Source organism: Pinus tabuliformis, chromosome Q (assembly GCF_031772625.1).
Source record: "Pinus tabuliformis cultivar Carrire ecotype Pingquan chromosome Q, CPIR1, whole genome shotgun sequence".
In the NCBI taxonomy this organism is placed as follows: domain Eukaryota; kingdom Viridiplantae; phylum Streptophyta; class Pinopsida; order Pinales; family Pinaceae; genus Pinus; species Pinus tabuliformis.
The window spans coordinates 940,977,645-940,994,298 of NC_142296.1; the positions used below are offsets into that span (position 1 = coordinate 940,977,645).

The window sequence follows — 16,654 nt, forward strand, 5'->3', positions numbered from 1 at the left end:
ATTTGTTTGCACCGATAGTTTAATAAATTAGTCGCTTGAATTTGTTCAAGGCAATGCAACCCAAATATCGAGCTTGTGTTTTTCATTGAAAGCCAAAAGGTGTATATTGGCAAATATCCAAAGCCATCCTTTTATCTACCCTCAACTTTGTGGTGATGCATGATATCCATTCTACATATTGTATTATTCCTATGATCCGCATCGATAATTCCAAAGTATCTTCTATTTTCTCGACCCTCCCCTCATTGGGTGCCAGTGATGCTGATAGGGATTTCGCTGGTCATTTGGGGGTCGACGACACTTATATCCGGGAAGGGTATTGCTCTCCTTCAGCGTATCCACCCACTTTGATGCTTCAATTTGGTTCCATTAGTGGACATCAGCCGCCTACTAATTCGATGGGGAGTGATATTGAACTTTTGAAATTAAACCCGGCACTTGATTTGGAGCCTCTTGCCATCCACTCGAAAGTGTCGCCATCAGATGGGGTGACTGTGATCCCCCACTCTCGACTAAATTTTACTATTATAAAGAAGCGACGGGTGAAGCATAAAGTAGATGGTATTTGGGGGTTGCTCCTACAGGTGTCTCTTTAAATTTTTGGAGGGGTCAAATCCTACCTTCCCATCTTCTCGTGTGAATTCACCCACTCAGGATCTTAGAGATCTCAAGCTCGTCAGTAAACTTTCGATATGAAAATCTTGTCACTGAATATTCGGGGTCTGGGAAGCTCCGTTAAACGACAATGCCCGGAATATTTTATTAAATTCCATCATCCTTTTATCATTCTTTTGCAGGAGACCATGATGCCTGGCCTTTACTCTTAAAAAATTGTCATGGTGGAGGGTTTATGCTACAGATGCTTCGGGACAATCTGGGGGTTTGGATGTGTTATGGGATCCTTGGGTTGTTAACTTCTTGGCCTATAAATATTTTGCAGGTATTTTACTATCCGGGTTTGCCAGGGATGCTAAGCTCTAGTTTCATATATTGAATATATTATGGGGCCAGAATTTCTTCTTTTAGCTGAGGAGTTGAGAACAACTTGCGTCATATCTTGTGAGCTAAACTCTACATTCATCACGTTGATTGCAAAGGTCTCAGGCATGATTTCTTTCAAGGACTCTCGACCCATAGCCTTGTGCAACATTGTGTATAAAATTATCTCTAAGATCATTGCTAACCGATTGAAAGTTACCCTATAGAAACATATTGCGTCGGAACAATTTAGGTTTCTTAAAAATCATCAAATCTAGGATGCCATGGCCATTGCCCGGGAATGTTTACATTGTATGAAAATGAAGAAAAATGATGCTTTATTATTGAAACTGGACCTTCACAAGGCATATGATTGTGTTGATCGGGAGTTTCTGCGTTCGGTGCTTCATAAGATTGGCCTCTCTAGATTGGTGATTGAGTGGATTATGGCTTGTATAACTACTGCAAATTTTGGTGTCTTAACCAATGGGGTGCCTTCATGCTTTCTGAAGGCATCTCAGGGCTCACTCTCTCCACTGTTATTTTTGCTTGTCATTGAAGGCATTGGCAGAATGATTTCGGCGGCACACTCCCATGGGTCATTCTCGGGTATGTGGATTACGTGGAACATTTTTATTACCCATCTCATTTTTGTGGATGATGTCCTCATATTTGGGAATATTTTTGTTATGGAATTACATGTATTGCAAAAGATTATATGCACTTTTGGTGATGCCACGGGTCTATACATGAGAAAAGCTAAATCTCAGTTGATTTTTTCATCTCAGACGGAGGCCAATGTTTTGGAGACAACGAGATTATTTGATGTTGAGAAGGTTTCATTGTGCGAAGGGTTTAAGTATCTTAGTTTCTCCCTTCCACCTAATAATTATGGCATTAAAGATTGGGTTTGGCTAACCAGAAAATTTGAGCATAGGTTGTTATCATGGTCACACGAGTGGCTTACAGTTGGCGGAAGGTTGATTATGGTGTAAGCGGTTTTGCAGAGTATTGCAGGATACTGGTTGCATCTATATCTGATGCCCAAATACATCATTGAGAGGATTAAATCCATTATGTCTAAGTTCATTTGGGCTTGTACTAAAGATGGTTACAAAATTCGACTTGTTTGACTGGAGGATATCATCTCAAGTAAGGAGGATGGGGGTTGGGGAATCATGGATATTGGAAAATCCAGTTGGGTCTTATCAATGAAGAGTTTGTGGCGTTCTTTAAATCGTGTTGGTATTTGGAAACAAATCATTAACGATAAGTATCTGAAAAACCAGTCTTTGGTAACTTGGATTAAGGATGGGGCTGGTGTCCCAGGTGCTATCTCATATATTTGGCGGCGAAAGATTAAAATTAAACATTGGCTCTTGGGGAACTTAAAATGACATATTGGGTCTATTTTCGGGGTGGATACCGGTCTAGATCCCATCTATGGTTTTGTCGGTGAGCATACATTACCTTTCCCACTCATTCAACATCTTCACAATCTCGGTATTTATTACATTAACCAATTGCAGGTCCCAACCAGCCCTTTTATATTGCATCCTATGTGGCCTGGTTTGTGGGACCTTGGCTTATTTGGTACACTGGCTATGGCTTGGGACATATATGTGTACAATCTTAATACAAATGAGATATTTTTAAGTGATCGTGAGGATATTTATTCCTGGGATGGAAATACATTACCGGGACAAGTATTAGTTGAGGAAGCATATTTGCACATCACATCGACGTCTCCTTTTTCTATGTCTAAAAGATGGTTCAAAAAGGTATGGAGTTGGAACATTCCATTAAAGCTCAAATGATTTGGCTGGTTAGCTTGGCATAACAAGATATTCACTTGGGACAATCTTTGTCGACGGGGGGTGGGGGGATTTTGTGGTCCTGTCAGATGTACCTTGCGCAAATCGGACCTGGAAGATGTGGCACATTATTTTTAAATTTCCGTTCGTGGTGCCTATCTGGTTTGATGTGACGCATAGTTAAACATTTTCGCTGATTTGAACTCATCTACGTTGGAATTATGCTTGTAGGAATGGATGTCTGAATGTAAAGGATATCGTTCCTTGCCTCTATTTATCATCTGGGGTATTTGGAGATGCCGAAATTCATGAGTTTTTTAAGTGCAGGTTCAGAATGTCAATAGTATCTGTTATTTATCTTTTTTGCTTATTTCAGAGAATTTGGGCTTATTCTTGACAAGGCCACTTTGAGACATATATGACTCAGGAATATCGGTGGTTGTTGTCTGGGTGGGTTTTTTGGTGGAGCTGCCAAGAATAACAAATGTGATTGTGGCACACACATCATTATTAGTCCGCGTATGGATTATCATTTTTGTTGGCATGGGGGTGAAGTTTCCAACACTCGTGCGTAGATTATTGCATTATGGGGATTGTTATACTCTGCTAAGTGGCTATCTAAAGAGACTTTGGAGGTATTTGGAGATTCTAAGGTGATTATTTAGTGGGTAGCAAAGCAATCTTATTTCAATCCTCCATTAATGACAAGCTGGTTACAAAGAATTCAGAGGTACTTTTCAAAGGGGGCGAACTTCTCTCATATACACATGGAGCAAAATAGAATTGTGGATGCAAAATTATTGAGGTTGAATTACACTTATTTTTATTTTTACTGTAAATTTCAAGGATATTTTAGAATCTTATAAATAGATATAGAATGGATTGCACCACAAAATCAAGTAAAATATCTTTATCAGACACACAACAGGGGATAAACGTTAAAAAAGGCAGTAGTAGGTCGAAGAATCGAGACTCCTGAGAATCATGGGCAGTGGAAATGCAAAAGCGAACTTATATAATGTTGTGTTTAACAAAATATTTATGTTTTCTTTTGGTTAATTCTTAACCTGTTTCATAGGAAAATGATACTTATGTATCAATCCACAAATTAGAGTAGTTATTATATAGCGTCAATTATAATAAGCATGGAAATATAATTAACGAAGCCATATAAATTATATTTTTCAAGCTGCTAAAATTAAAGAAATTTGTTATAACTTATTTAAAATTACCATAGATAATTAAATCTTGGTTGATTTTGCAAATTATTAATCTAGATTTGTGAATTATTAATAGTATCCACGAAAAAAACAATAACAACAAAAATAAAAGTAAAAATATTTATAATAAAGTAATATATATATATATATATATATATATATGAGATTTAAAAAAATAAATTAGAACGAACAATATAATAAATTAACACAATCACATTAATAAATGTGGTTGATATACTAATCATTATTATTGTTAATTATAATTTTTATTATAATAAAAAAATGTTTTTTTTTTTTTTAATAATTTTTTACCATTAATAATAATTATTCAAATTATAAATTGAAATTGGTCTCCCTTGATTAAAGAGGAGGTCAAGAGCTATTTTGTTGGCAAAGGATTCTTCGTATTCATCTTCGAAAACCCGGACGATAGAAGTCTAATCTTCAGAAATGGCCCTTATTTTATGGGACCGCAAGACCTGTATCTAAACAAATGGTCCCCTGATTTTGTTCCCTCCCAGGACGTTCCCTCCGCTATCCCGGTTTGGGTGCAACTTACCCATTTGCCCCTCCACTGCTAGAACCAAAAAACCTTCCATATCATTGGTAACGCTCTTGGAAAGTACATGACCAAGATGCAAGAAAAGACCAGTACTCGTGTGCCCGAATCTGTGTAGAAGTCGATCTAGAAGAGGGTTTGCCTGAAGCAATTAAGCTCACTGTGGCTGGGTGGACACACGTCCAGGAACTGGATTACAAACAGCTCCCTTTCAAATGCAGACACTGCCATGGTCACGGTCATTTTGCAAAGCACTGCAAGAAAAAGGCAGAGGAGCAGGCAGACAAAATAAACGAGGAACAATGGACAGTAGTCCAAAAAATTTCCCACCAGAAAAAGGGAAATGGCAAAGGGTACACCTCCGGCGCTCTAGGCAGTTCCAAGACCAATCAAGAAAAGGATTCAACCCCGAACGTCTCAGGAAAAACTCAGATCAACCCAGCAGGCTCGATCCAGGAAAATCAGGAACACATAAGAGTCCCTCCTCCCAACAAAGAAGGGGAAGAAGCTTTGAGGCCTCACAAGGTAGCCCCTCCAACCCATCTTATGCTGAAGTAACAATGAAAAAACCAGTAGATAGCTCGAGTTCCTCAGAGGATGAAGCCTTCGAGCGTCCCTCCAAAAGAGCAGGCAGGAAATCCTGCAAAGAACTAAGGGAAGAGGAGGCTGAACGACTCAAAGTTCAAGGAAGCCAGTCCACCATAGAAATGTCCATTGGAAGAAACACCAAACCAAGGCCTTCTAAGGGAGGCCCTATCCCCCCCCTCAAGTAAATTATGAAGCTAGCCTCTTGGAACTGCAGAGGATTGGGGAACGCCTCTAAAATAGAAGCAGTCATGGACCTCCTGAAAATAGAACCCTCAGACATCCTCATGCTCGAAGAGACGAAGATAGAAGGGCGAGCTCTTGTAGACATCAGAAAGTCAAAATGGAAGAAAAGCGCAGGCAAAGCAGTAAGTTCAAGGGGATCTTCCGGAGGGCTGGCAACTCTTTGGACAGAAGATTTATTTTTGCTTAAAAAATCTCATGAAACCCAGCACTGGATCTTCACAGAGCTGACACATTGTGCAAGTACGCTGTCTATCTCTCTATTTAATCTTCATGTCCCTGTCACATACTCTAAAAAACGAGAATGCTGGAACTCCCTCTCAGCATTTTTAGAACTGCATAATCCAAGTAATATTATCATAGCAGGTTGTCTCAATATAGTCTTGAAATCAAAAGAGAAAAGGGGCGGCTCCAACAGCAGAGATCCTATGCTGGCCTTTGTGGAAGAACTCTCTCAGCAATGGGACCTTTTAGACTTGGTCTAATAATAGATCTGGGCTGGACCATATTTCTGCTCGCCTGGATCGATTTCTGGTCCAAGGCTCCCTTATGATGAATAAAAAGATAATCAAGACCAAAATACTACCTAAGCTGACCTCTGATCACAAGCCGATCCAGCTACTCCTTGAAGATGAAGAAGATCTAGGCCCTCTACCATTCCGCTTCAGTCCCTTATGGATTGAGAGAGAAGGCTTTACCGATACTGTAAAAGAAGCTCGGGCCAAATCCTTCTTAGGGTCCTCTAGTTTTGTTTGGGAGCAAAAACTTAAGGCCACAAAACAAGCTCTGAAGGAGTGGATAAGGAAACCAGTCCCTACTCCAACCAACATAAGGAAAGAAGCAGTGTATGCTTTGGACACCCTGCAAATAGATATGGAAAGCAAAGAGATTACAGCGGATCTTTTGGAACAACAAATAAAGGCTCAATGCTCAACCTACTGATCCTTCCGAAAAGAAGAAGAATATTGGAGAATCAAATCCAACAGTCTGTGGCTAAAAGCAGGGGATCGGAACACCTCCTTCTTCCACAGACAATATAGAGCCCGGCTGTCCAGGAACCACATATCAGAAATAAAGAAAATAGAGGGCCATGTCAGCAAAGGCTTCACCCAAGTCAAAGCTGCTGCGGATAGCCACTTCAGGAATCTATATAGTGAGGGAACTCAGGCCTCCGAGGAGGAAACAATAGATTTCCTCTCGAACATTCCTCATCTAATTAGATCTGAAGACAATGTTGCCCTTACCAACGAGGTAACAGAGGAGGAAATCATCAAAGTTATCTGGTCCATGGAATCAGATAAGGCTCCGGGGCCAGACGGATTCACGATTCATTTCTATAAAGCCTGCTGGAATATCATCAAAATAGATCTCCAAAAAATGATAAAGGGGTTCATGAGAAAAGCTAAGATCGGTGGAGGAACCAACTCCACTTACCTAGCATTAATCCCCAAAGATTCCAATCCGTAAACATTTGCTAGATTCAGACCCATATCGCTTTGTAACGCATCTTATAAAATTCTGGCCAAACTGTTAGCAAACAGGATCAAGCCTCTGCTTAAAAGGCTTATCTCCAATCCCCAAGGTGGTTTCGTGGAAGGCAGGCATATCCTCGACAATGTCATTCAAGTCCATGAGACAATCCACTCCAACAAAAAGTGAAAAGAGAAAGGTATGTTGATTAAATTAGATATGGCGAACGCGTTTGACAGAGTTAATCGCTCTTTCCTCATCAAGGTTCTCCTCTCCTTCGGCTTCTCTCCCCATTTTGTCCAGCTTATAAATGCTTGCATTGATAACCCATGGATCCCCCCCCTAGTCAATGGTCGCCCCTCCAATTTTTTCCAAGCCCGGAGAGGCATCAGGCAGGGATGCCCTCTCTCTTCCTTCCTGTATATCTTAATGGCCGACTCCCTCAGTAGAAAACTCACAGCTGGAAGAATTGCTGGCTCCCTCCCTGGTCTCAAACCCTCCTCAGATGTCGCTCCTCTGGATCATGCGCTCTTTGCAGATGACTCACTTCTCCTCGGAGGTGCGTCCGCCAGAATTGCCAAAGCCTTTGACTCGTTCCTAAAAAGCTACTATACAGTTTCAGGAGCACTAGTCAATGAGAGAAAGAGTGAAATTTACAACTGGAACACAGGTCAACAAGAGCTCATAAGCATCTCGAACCTCCTGGGATTCAGAGGACATGCTCGTTGGGATCGGATTAAATATCTGGGTCTCCCTATCACAAATGGAGCCAACAGAAGGTCGCTATGGACAGATATCATATGTAAAATCAAAACAAAAATAGCAGCTTGGGGTGGCTTCTGGTTAACTAAAGGAGGAAAAGTCATTTTAATCAAGTCACTGTTGTCCGCGCTCCCAATTTATCAAGCCGCATTCTTACTGGCCCCCAGAAATGTTATGGAGCAGATATCTAAACTTTTAAGGGACATTTTATGGCAAGGAGGGAAAGGTAACGAAAGCAAATTGCATTTAGCTAATTTGGATCTGGTCAAAAGGCCGATCGTAGAGGGTGGCCTCCAAATTCGAGATCCCTCCCTTGTTAATCTGGCGTTGGGAGGAAAGCTCCTCTGGAAAATGGCACACGACCCCAACCATCCAATCAGCACTACACTGTTGTCAAAATACGCCCACAATTCGTCCGTCAGAACCCTGCAATTCGATCCCTCTGTTAACAGCACGCATGTCTGGAGACTCTGCTGTAAAAGCAGTATTTTATTTAAAAAAATTATGTACAGAGTGTCGGGCAATGGCAAGCGTATTAAATTGTGGCAGGACAGAATAATAGGGAGCGATCCTTTAGAGGGGAACGAGGATATCGCCGACATCAGAGATTGGTTGATACGCACAGGCATAAACAGTTTATACGATCTTTCGATTTGGGATCACCGGGGAGCATGGGTAGGCTGGGACTTCCATGGCGTCCTTGCTTGGTTAACGCCCCAAAAAAATCTGCTTGCCGAACTGCTGGAAGGCTCCACACCTGAAAACCGTTATACGAAAGACAACTGGGCTTCGGGACAGTCAGGCACATACACCGCAGCAGCTGGATATAAAGCTCTTCAGGACCCAAAGAACAACAGTCACTCTCCGGCCTTTTGGAAACTAGTCTGGGACAATCTAGCTCTCCCTAAAGTGAATTTCTTTTTCTGGACGTTGGTGCACAACAAACTTCTTACAGGAGACAATCTAGAGAAAAGGAACATTGCAGGGCCTCATAGGTGTGAGCTATGCAGAAGCAACCTTGAAACTGCCCAACACTTATTTCTGGATTGCAATTTCGCTAAGGAAGTATGGGGTCTCATTCTTTTGGATCTGCAGATTACTGCTTTCCCTCAGAACACTGTTGCTGAACTGTTCGCCTCTTGGAGAAATTTCTATCCTCAAAGCATCCCCACCAAATCCTTCTGGCGTAAAGTTTGGACAGTAATTCCCAAAATTGTTTGCTGGCAGCTATGGTTGGCCCGTAATGATCAAATCTTTAATGGAAATCGACACTCCCCTCTTCAGGGCGCAGTTAAAGCTAAAGCATTCCTCTTGGAAGTTGCCCAACAACAGTTCTTCAAAGAAGATCCACTGCTCCTTCCTGACGAAAGGAGATGGCTTTGCCCCCTTGAACCTTCTCCTCGTAAGTTCCTCCTCACTCCTCAAACAGTAAATCCTGAATGGCGAATAAGAGATCCCGAGGACTTTTTCATAAACTGGTGGAGATCCAAAAATCTCACCACAATCTTCTTTGACGGGGCCTCCAAAGGAAACCCCGGGAACGCTGGTGCTGGAGGGGTCATTTACTCTTCGGATGGGAATTCAAGAGACTGCTTCTACTGGGGTTTAGGCCAAAAAACCAACAATGAGGCAGAGATTTTTGGTCTCCTCAAAGCTTGTCTTATAGCAAGAGAAAAGGGGGTTAAAGACCTCCAAGTCTTTGGAGACTCAGAGATTCTAATAAAAAAATTAAACACGGAGGATCTCTTCATCAATGCTAGTCTCAATAAAATTCTGGGCAGATTGAAAAGAGTTCTTCAAGAATTCACTTCCCACAAGTTCTACCACATTCTTAGAAATCTGAATGGCGAAGCGGACCAGATGGCGAACAAAGGATGCTCCCTCATGAAAGGGCAGCTATTTATAAATGACGATAATTTCTTTCAAATTCCTTGAAAATGATGTAAATCAAAAGCTGAATAGGCTGGCTGTTTTCTTTGTAACTGGGGCTGCCTTGGCAAAGACCACTCCTACCTTTTTCAAATAAATAAAATTCATAACCGTTACAGTTAAAAATAATAATAATAATAATTATTCAAATTATTATGTAACATAGAAACTTAAAATATTTTTGAAAAAAAAAAGGATATTTATTAAGAAAATAATATACAATATTTCTTATAATATTTTTTCTAAAGGTAATGTCCATAAGCATAAAATTTCAGTTTGAAACATCTATAGGCAAGGAGGAATTACCGTTGCTTTGAAAATAAATTTGATTTTTACTTATAATCTTAGTTTATTACCATTATAATTAATATATATATATATATATATATATATATATTGAGATTAATATTAATTATTTTTTTTATGATTATAATAATTAAGTAATTAGTTATTATAAATAATCATGGCCATAGTTGACCATGGACGCCTATAGTGGATGGGCACGAATAGGCATAACCACCATTTCAATGGTGACCATAATGAAGTCATGGTTAACTATAGAGACAAAATAGTTGAAATATGGTTGAAATCAACCATGGTCCAATGTCGCATTGTCACAAAGATTGTCTCGATATGAAAATCAATCATGGCCAACCATGGTCAAATGTCATATTGTGACAAAGATTGTGTCAATATAAAAATCAACCATGGTCAACTGTGTTTATTTTAGGGTTTATAATATTTATCTTAGGGTCGCATATTAATGGGTCAAGTGTGGTCAACCATGGTTCATTATTGTTAGCCATGGTCCAACGTTGTAGGGTTTATAATATTTATCTTAGGGTCCCATGTTATTGGGTCAAGTGTAGTCAACCATGGTTCATTATTGTTAACCATGGTCGACCATGGTTAGCCATGGTCCACTTCCATTGCACTTGGGAGGGGGGTTTACCTAGCATCTCCCATCGAGGAGAGTGCACGTCATAATTTGTGGCAGCGGAGGCTCGCGTTCGCGCGGCCTCCACACAAAAATTAAAATCAAATTAAGTTAACTGCAACTACGGGAGCTTCTTTAAAAATTAAAATCAAAATCAAATTAAGTTTTCTTTAAAAATTAAAATCAAAATCAAATTAAGTTAACTGCAACTACGGGAGCTTCTTTAAAAATTAAAATCAAAATCAAATTAAGTTAACTGCAACTACGGGAGCTTCTTTAAAAATTAAAATCAAATTAAGTTAACTTCAACTACGGGAGCTTCTTTAAATCTAATAGTCTGTCCGTAATTCCAGTTAAATTAATTAGCATCCGCAGCTCTGCTTTAAAATCAAACTATTTGTAAATCCAGTTGAATAAATTACCGGAGGTCTTACTTCATGATTACATACATAGTTGAGAGACGAGCGGAGTGCTCTGCTGCTGCGAGGCGAGAGGAGAGGGATGCTACGCCATTCCGTGCTAATCTTCTTCTTCCTGTTTGTTTGCTGATGCCATTCCCTTTCACAGATTGATATTGGTGCTAGTCTTCTTGTTACTGCTGTTTGTTTGCAGCTGCCATTCCCTTTCACAGATTGATATTGGTGGTGCTAATCTTCTTGTTACTGTTTGTTTGCAGCTGCCATTCCCTTTCACAGATTGATATTGGTGGTGCTAATCTTCTTGTTACTGTTTTGTTTGTTGTTCAGATGCTATTCCTTTCGCAGATTGATATTGGTGCTAATCTTCTTGTTACTGTTTGTTTGCAGCAGACACCATCAGGTTGATATTGGTGCTCCAACATATATAATAAACCCCACACCACACACGCCATTGATAGATTGACTGTCCACAACTCCAATTTCCTAAAATTACGAGCTTGTCTTCAATATTACTCCATACACCTCACGCTCAACTGAACTTTTTATTCCGGTTTATAAAGTCTACTTTTTCGGCTCTCACCTGAGAGAGAGAGAGAGAGAGATCCTGGTTTGGTTCATGTCCCAGCAGTAGCAGTGGAATTTATATTTGTCAAACGTTTTCACTGTATACGGCAAACGTTTCTTTCTTTCTTGTAGTTGGATATTCATGATGTGTTTGTTGTGTCGTATTAAGGGGACACTGTGTTTGTGCTGCTTTTCCTTTTTCAAGGGAAAGAAACAAAAAAAAAAAAGTGGTATATTTACTATTTCAAATAGAAATTTGAATCTAAATGGTATATATTTACTATATGAAAAGAGAAATTTGAATATACAATGCTGTAATGGGCCTGAGCATTGAGGAAAAGATCTTTGTCAATATCAAAGCCTGAGCAACAAAAGGAAAAGAGGGGGGAAGGCTATAAAGCCCAATTACTGCATACATAAAAAAGAATTGTCATGCACGCTCGCTCTCCTAACAAAAGCTTGGATCCAGATCTTCCCTGTGGAAAAGCCAAAAGAATGAAACAGCGGGCAGATTTATCAGCATCTGTCCTGCAGTTGCTGGGGCTAGCCTCCTCATTGGGTGTTAATCACTTAAGCATCCGATAGTCATATAAGCATCTGACAGTGGCCGAGAGTTGGGACTCTGCTTCTTCCCCCTGACTCTACAAACGTGTTGAAAAGAAACTTTATTGAAATTCTCTCTCAACTCCTTGGAAAGAGCTCTCCGAGATTGGGGAAAGGGTCAAATTTTGGAGATTTACTTTACTATTAAGAGCTTTCCAAGACTGGGGAAAGGGTCAAATTTTGGAGATTTACTTTACTGTTAATCTGGTCAATGGCTATCTTCGAATTTGAATTTGCAGACTCCTTTTTCCTGTTGCCAGCCCTATCAGCAATCAAAGAGAGATCAGCGTTGCCCACTTATTTGTAGCCTCTCTGAATGCTTCTCTGAAACTCGCTCCAAATATGAAATCCTTGCTGCCCCAACTTCGGTGGCTCTCCTTGACAGGGTCCATCAAAATATTCCCGTCTAGGACTTTTGTCAATATGTGGGTATACATTTATCCTCGCAGGGGTTTTTTCTTTCGCGGTAAGCAACTCTAATTTAGTGGATGACTTGAATGAGAGGACCTTTCCGGGTTTCCACACCCCCATTGGCCTAGCTTTGGGTCATTTGTGGGGGCATTAATAAAACCATCCTTTTATCGTATCAGGGGTTTCACCTATCTCTATCTGGATATGTCGTTCAATTAAACATGTCTTTTCCTTTTTTATCATGCACCAGAGGTTTTCAATCCAGCCTAGCTTCACTAGTTTGTGTGGGGGAGTTCTGAATTTACCACTCCCTAAACCCATGACCTAGGGGGCGGGGGGCAATTTCATCACTATGGCTATATGGCACTCTAGGGTCTAGGCTCTGCGAGTTGAAAACAGTTGACCTCTTCCCCCAACGACGTTGGAGGTTAAATCCTTGGTGGCCATGTCCCCTGCCGCTGTCATGTTAGAAGTGAGCTTGAGTTTAATTGTAGCATTCGAGAGGGTTTCGGTTGTTGTTACCATTCGCTGTAGAAGGCTCCTTGTGATCATAGCCTCTTGGAGCCGTTCCTCCATGCTACTATCCCTACATTCTCAAGTTCCTACATTTCTTTGTTCTTGTTACAACCCGGCAGAGGCGTGTGCTCTATTTCATGGATTGTTATCGTTGTACGCAGATAGAGTGAGGACGTTGATCGTCATTGGCGATTCAAGCATAATTATCAACCTTTTGGACCCTAAAAATGCTCCCTCTTAAAAGAATTGGTTGGAAAGCCAAAGAAAAATGACAATACCCCCGGCAAAGGAAGGAGACCTAACAAACCGATCAAGATCAAGATTGGGTGTCGCCAAATGACAAGCCCAAGAAGGAGGTGTAGCTCCCACAACTGTGGCTAGGAGTAGCAGCGCTCTGTTTGTTGGCAGCAAATAATAAATATCTATCTCAAGTAGGAATGAGGAAGGGATGCTTCCCAGGGCCAAACGGGTGTAGCGGATGCCTGGAGGAAGAGGAAGACTGGATCATTTACAAGAAACCTAGATAGGATCCTCCATGATAGCAATCACAAAAACCTGGGTCAAACAGGGAGGAAGACTCAATCCTCTACTAGTGCACTAAAGAAACCTAGATAGGATCATCCATTGTACTTGGATTCGCTCCAGATTTCGTTGTCCAATGATGATTAATTTGATCAAGGGGTTTCCACACCTCTCACATGCAGATGCTCTTCAGGTGCCATGATGGATGGATTCATTTTGCGACAAGGCGGATTGATGGCTTGAATTGCCATCATTAAAGTTCCTTGATCCTGCCACATTATTCCTATATGATGCTCTCTATGCATGATTCTCGATGTGGAGTTGTTGATTTTTGTGTTTTCGTATCCCCCGGAGGATGCTCCAAATCTGGATATCTTCTTGCACCCGTCCTTCCTGCTCCTTACCTTTTCGAGTTTCAAATTGGCTATGAGGGAAGGCGACAATGGATTCCAACCTCCAATGGTCCATGGAAGATTTTCGATTCCTTAATTGCTCACGGTTGAGTTTTGAGTCCCCTTTCAGGTTTATGCTTCCACATTCAAATAAATTTATGGACGCTTCCGTTCCTTCTTGGATGCCACAACGTCGACATAATCCTTGGCAGGTTAGACTATATTCCCTACAGCAACATAGGCTGGTTCTTCCATGCGATTCCTCATTACAAACTCAAAAGCTGCATTGCTAGGGCAACCTCTTGAAGAACCATCAAGATCGAAATCGAATTTAGAATGGAGACTTTCCCAACTGGACATATAGTAATTGGATTTCTGGTTTTTACAGCGTGAAATATATGTTATATCTATTTTTTGAGCCAACGTGGTTCAAGTGAAACACGGGCTAACAGAACAGTGGAAGAGCAGAGAACAGTTTTGCAAACGTTTGGCTCAGCAATATTTCATGCATTCCAATGTCACAATTGATTTTTGTTACCTTGAAAGAAGGGGCCCAAGACCAAAGTTGCAAATTCTCATTCCTATTTGCCCATCGGGTTTGGATGATGTTGTTCAAAGTGTCATCTGCCTTTGCCCAAAACGAGTCCAGCAATCCTATATCTGTGGAGAGGAGAAAATGCAGAAACAGGGTAACCACAGAATTTCCTAGTTTTAAAAGGAGCCATTGACAGCTGTTTTGAACAGTGAATGTGAGTGCGACCGAGACTCAGACCTATGGGTAAGTTGCGAGAAAAAAAGGACTTGGTCGTGCTGTGGTTTTAATTGTTACTGTTGTAACAGCAACAGCCATTGGAGGTTGCAAGTGCAAGCACTGTAAATTCCATTACCAGGATAACTAATAAAATAAAAAGCAAAACCCGTTGTGTTTATTGTGATTATTCCTTGAGCACATGCACATGCTTGAGTTTGTGTCCCACCCAACTTCCCAGTGAACTGAACTGAACTGTGCGTGATGCTCTGTAGGCAGGGGCGGTCTTTGTCCAATCACCCTTGCTGCACCAAATAGAGTCAGAGCACAGAGCATCTAAATCTTTACCAATCAAAGTGAACTTCACATTCTTTTGCCCAAAATGAGTTCAGCAGTCCTGTATATATATTTTTGAGCACGCACCCTGCACTCTCCCTAAGAAATCAATCTCTATTCTGCCCTCGTCGCAACATCATCTCATTGAGCACGCACCCTGCACTCTCCCTAAGAAATCAATCTCTATTCTGCCCTCGTCGCAACATCATCTCATTGACTGTTCTGCCCTCTTCGCAACATCATCTCATTGACAATGAAAAAAAATCCCTCAACTCTCTATAAACGTACTCACCCACATTGTCACATTTCAAAATTAAATTTTCAACGTTTCCCAGACTGCTGCTCATGTTGTGAGTGACATTGGAATATGCACGACATCCCTTTTGCAGAGTAGGCAAGCCATAGTTGAAATCGCTGCTGATATACATACATATATATATATAAACCAATTTCAGATCGGAAAACGCTTCCGTGCAGGGCACAACATTGAGAAAGTGCGTTAAAAGCTTAGGGAGTTGATAAAACTTATCAGTGGTATATATCCATTCCACCTTCAAAGCTTTTTACTGCGTTCTTCAAAGAACAACAGTTCAAGAATTGAGTCTGTAGATCGATCATATTGGATTTAGGACGACTGAGCACTATGGAATTGAGATAGCTTGAGCACACTATGGAATTGAGATAGATAGCTGGACCATACGCTTAAGCACTATACTATGGAATTGAGATAGATAGAGGTGGAGCATCAAAGGCTCTACAGACAGACTGTTGCTGGGTTGACATCAGAACGTGACGGTGAAGTTCGAAAAGCTGCAAACGGGACAGACTGTTGCTGGGTTGACATCAGAACGTGACGGTGAAGTTCGAAAAGCTGCAAACGGGGAAGAACTGGAAAATACCCAAAACGAGCGACAGTTATACACCATAATAATACCTGCTGGACTTGGGCGCGGTAAACAACACGATATCTGATCAAGTCAATGCGCGGCTAATCAACCGACCGATTAGAATAGAATATAGAAGACAAAATTCCATTTGATTAGAATAGGATATAGAAGACAAAATTCCATTTCATTCACGGTAAATACAAGTTGTTCAATCCTAACAAACAAACCATTACATTAACAACATTCAACAATTTATTATTATTTAAATAAATTTGGTCTTGTCTTGGTGGGGTACGCCAGGCTGGTGCTGTAGTGCAACGCACAAGCGACGCCCGAGAGCCCCAATAGCAAGCTATTGTAAGTGGGCCCTCCCCCTAGAAAAATACATTTAATATCATGTGGTTCTATGAACCACGTATCAGATATTAAACTGATAAGAACAGATACTACACTTGATCTTAGCCAAAAGGCCGAGAAAGGTATGATTTTCCTCTCCTCTTTCGCTTCTTTTTCTATTACTCCCCTTCTCCTCTATCCCATTCATCCATGCATGTGGGATAACTCATTTCTATTTCTTCTCATACCCTTTACTACCATTTAAATAGACATGCTTTTTAATATCATACTTATATTTTCAATATTCTCACCATTTTCACTTCCCTAGATCTATTTTACTTTTCGATTTCAGGGATCAAATCTCTTTTCACCTTAAAAGAGGTTTCCCAGATTTGATGCCAATCTCTTTTCACCCTAAAAGAG

The 16,654-nt window shown here is 40.7% G+C and overlaps 1 non-coding gene across 1 annotated transcript; it reads right to left on the reverse strand.

Moving 5' to 3' along the window:
* Positions 1-16,181: 16,181 nt before the first annotated feature.
* On the reverse strand, positions 16,182-16,378 carry LOC149222561 (U2 spliceosomal RNA). The gene has a single exon (XR_016249840.1). It is a non-coding gene; the product is annotated as a U2 spliceosomal RNA (small nuclear RNA).
* Between the last annotated feature and the right edge of the window lie 276 nt (positions 16,379-16,654).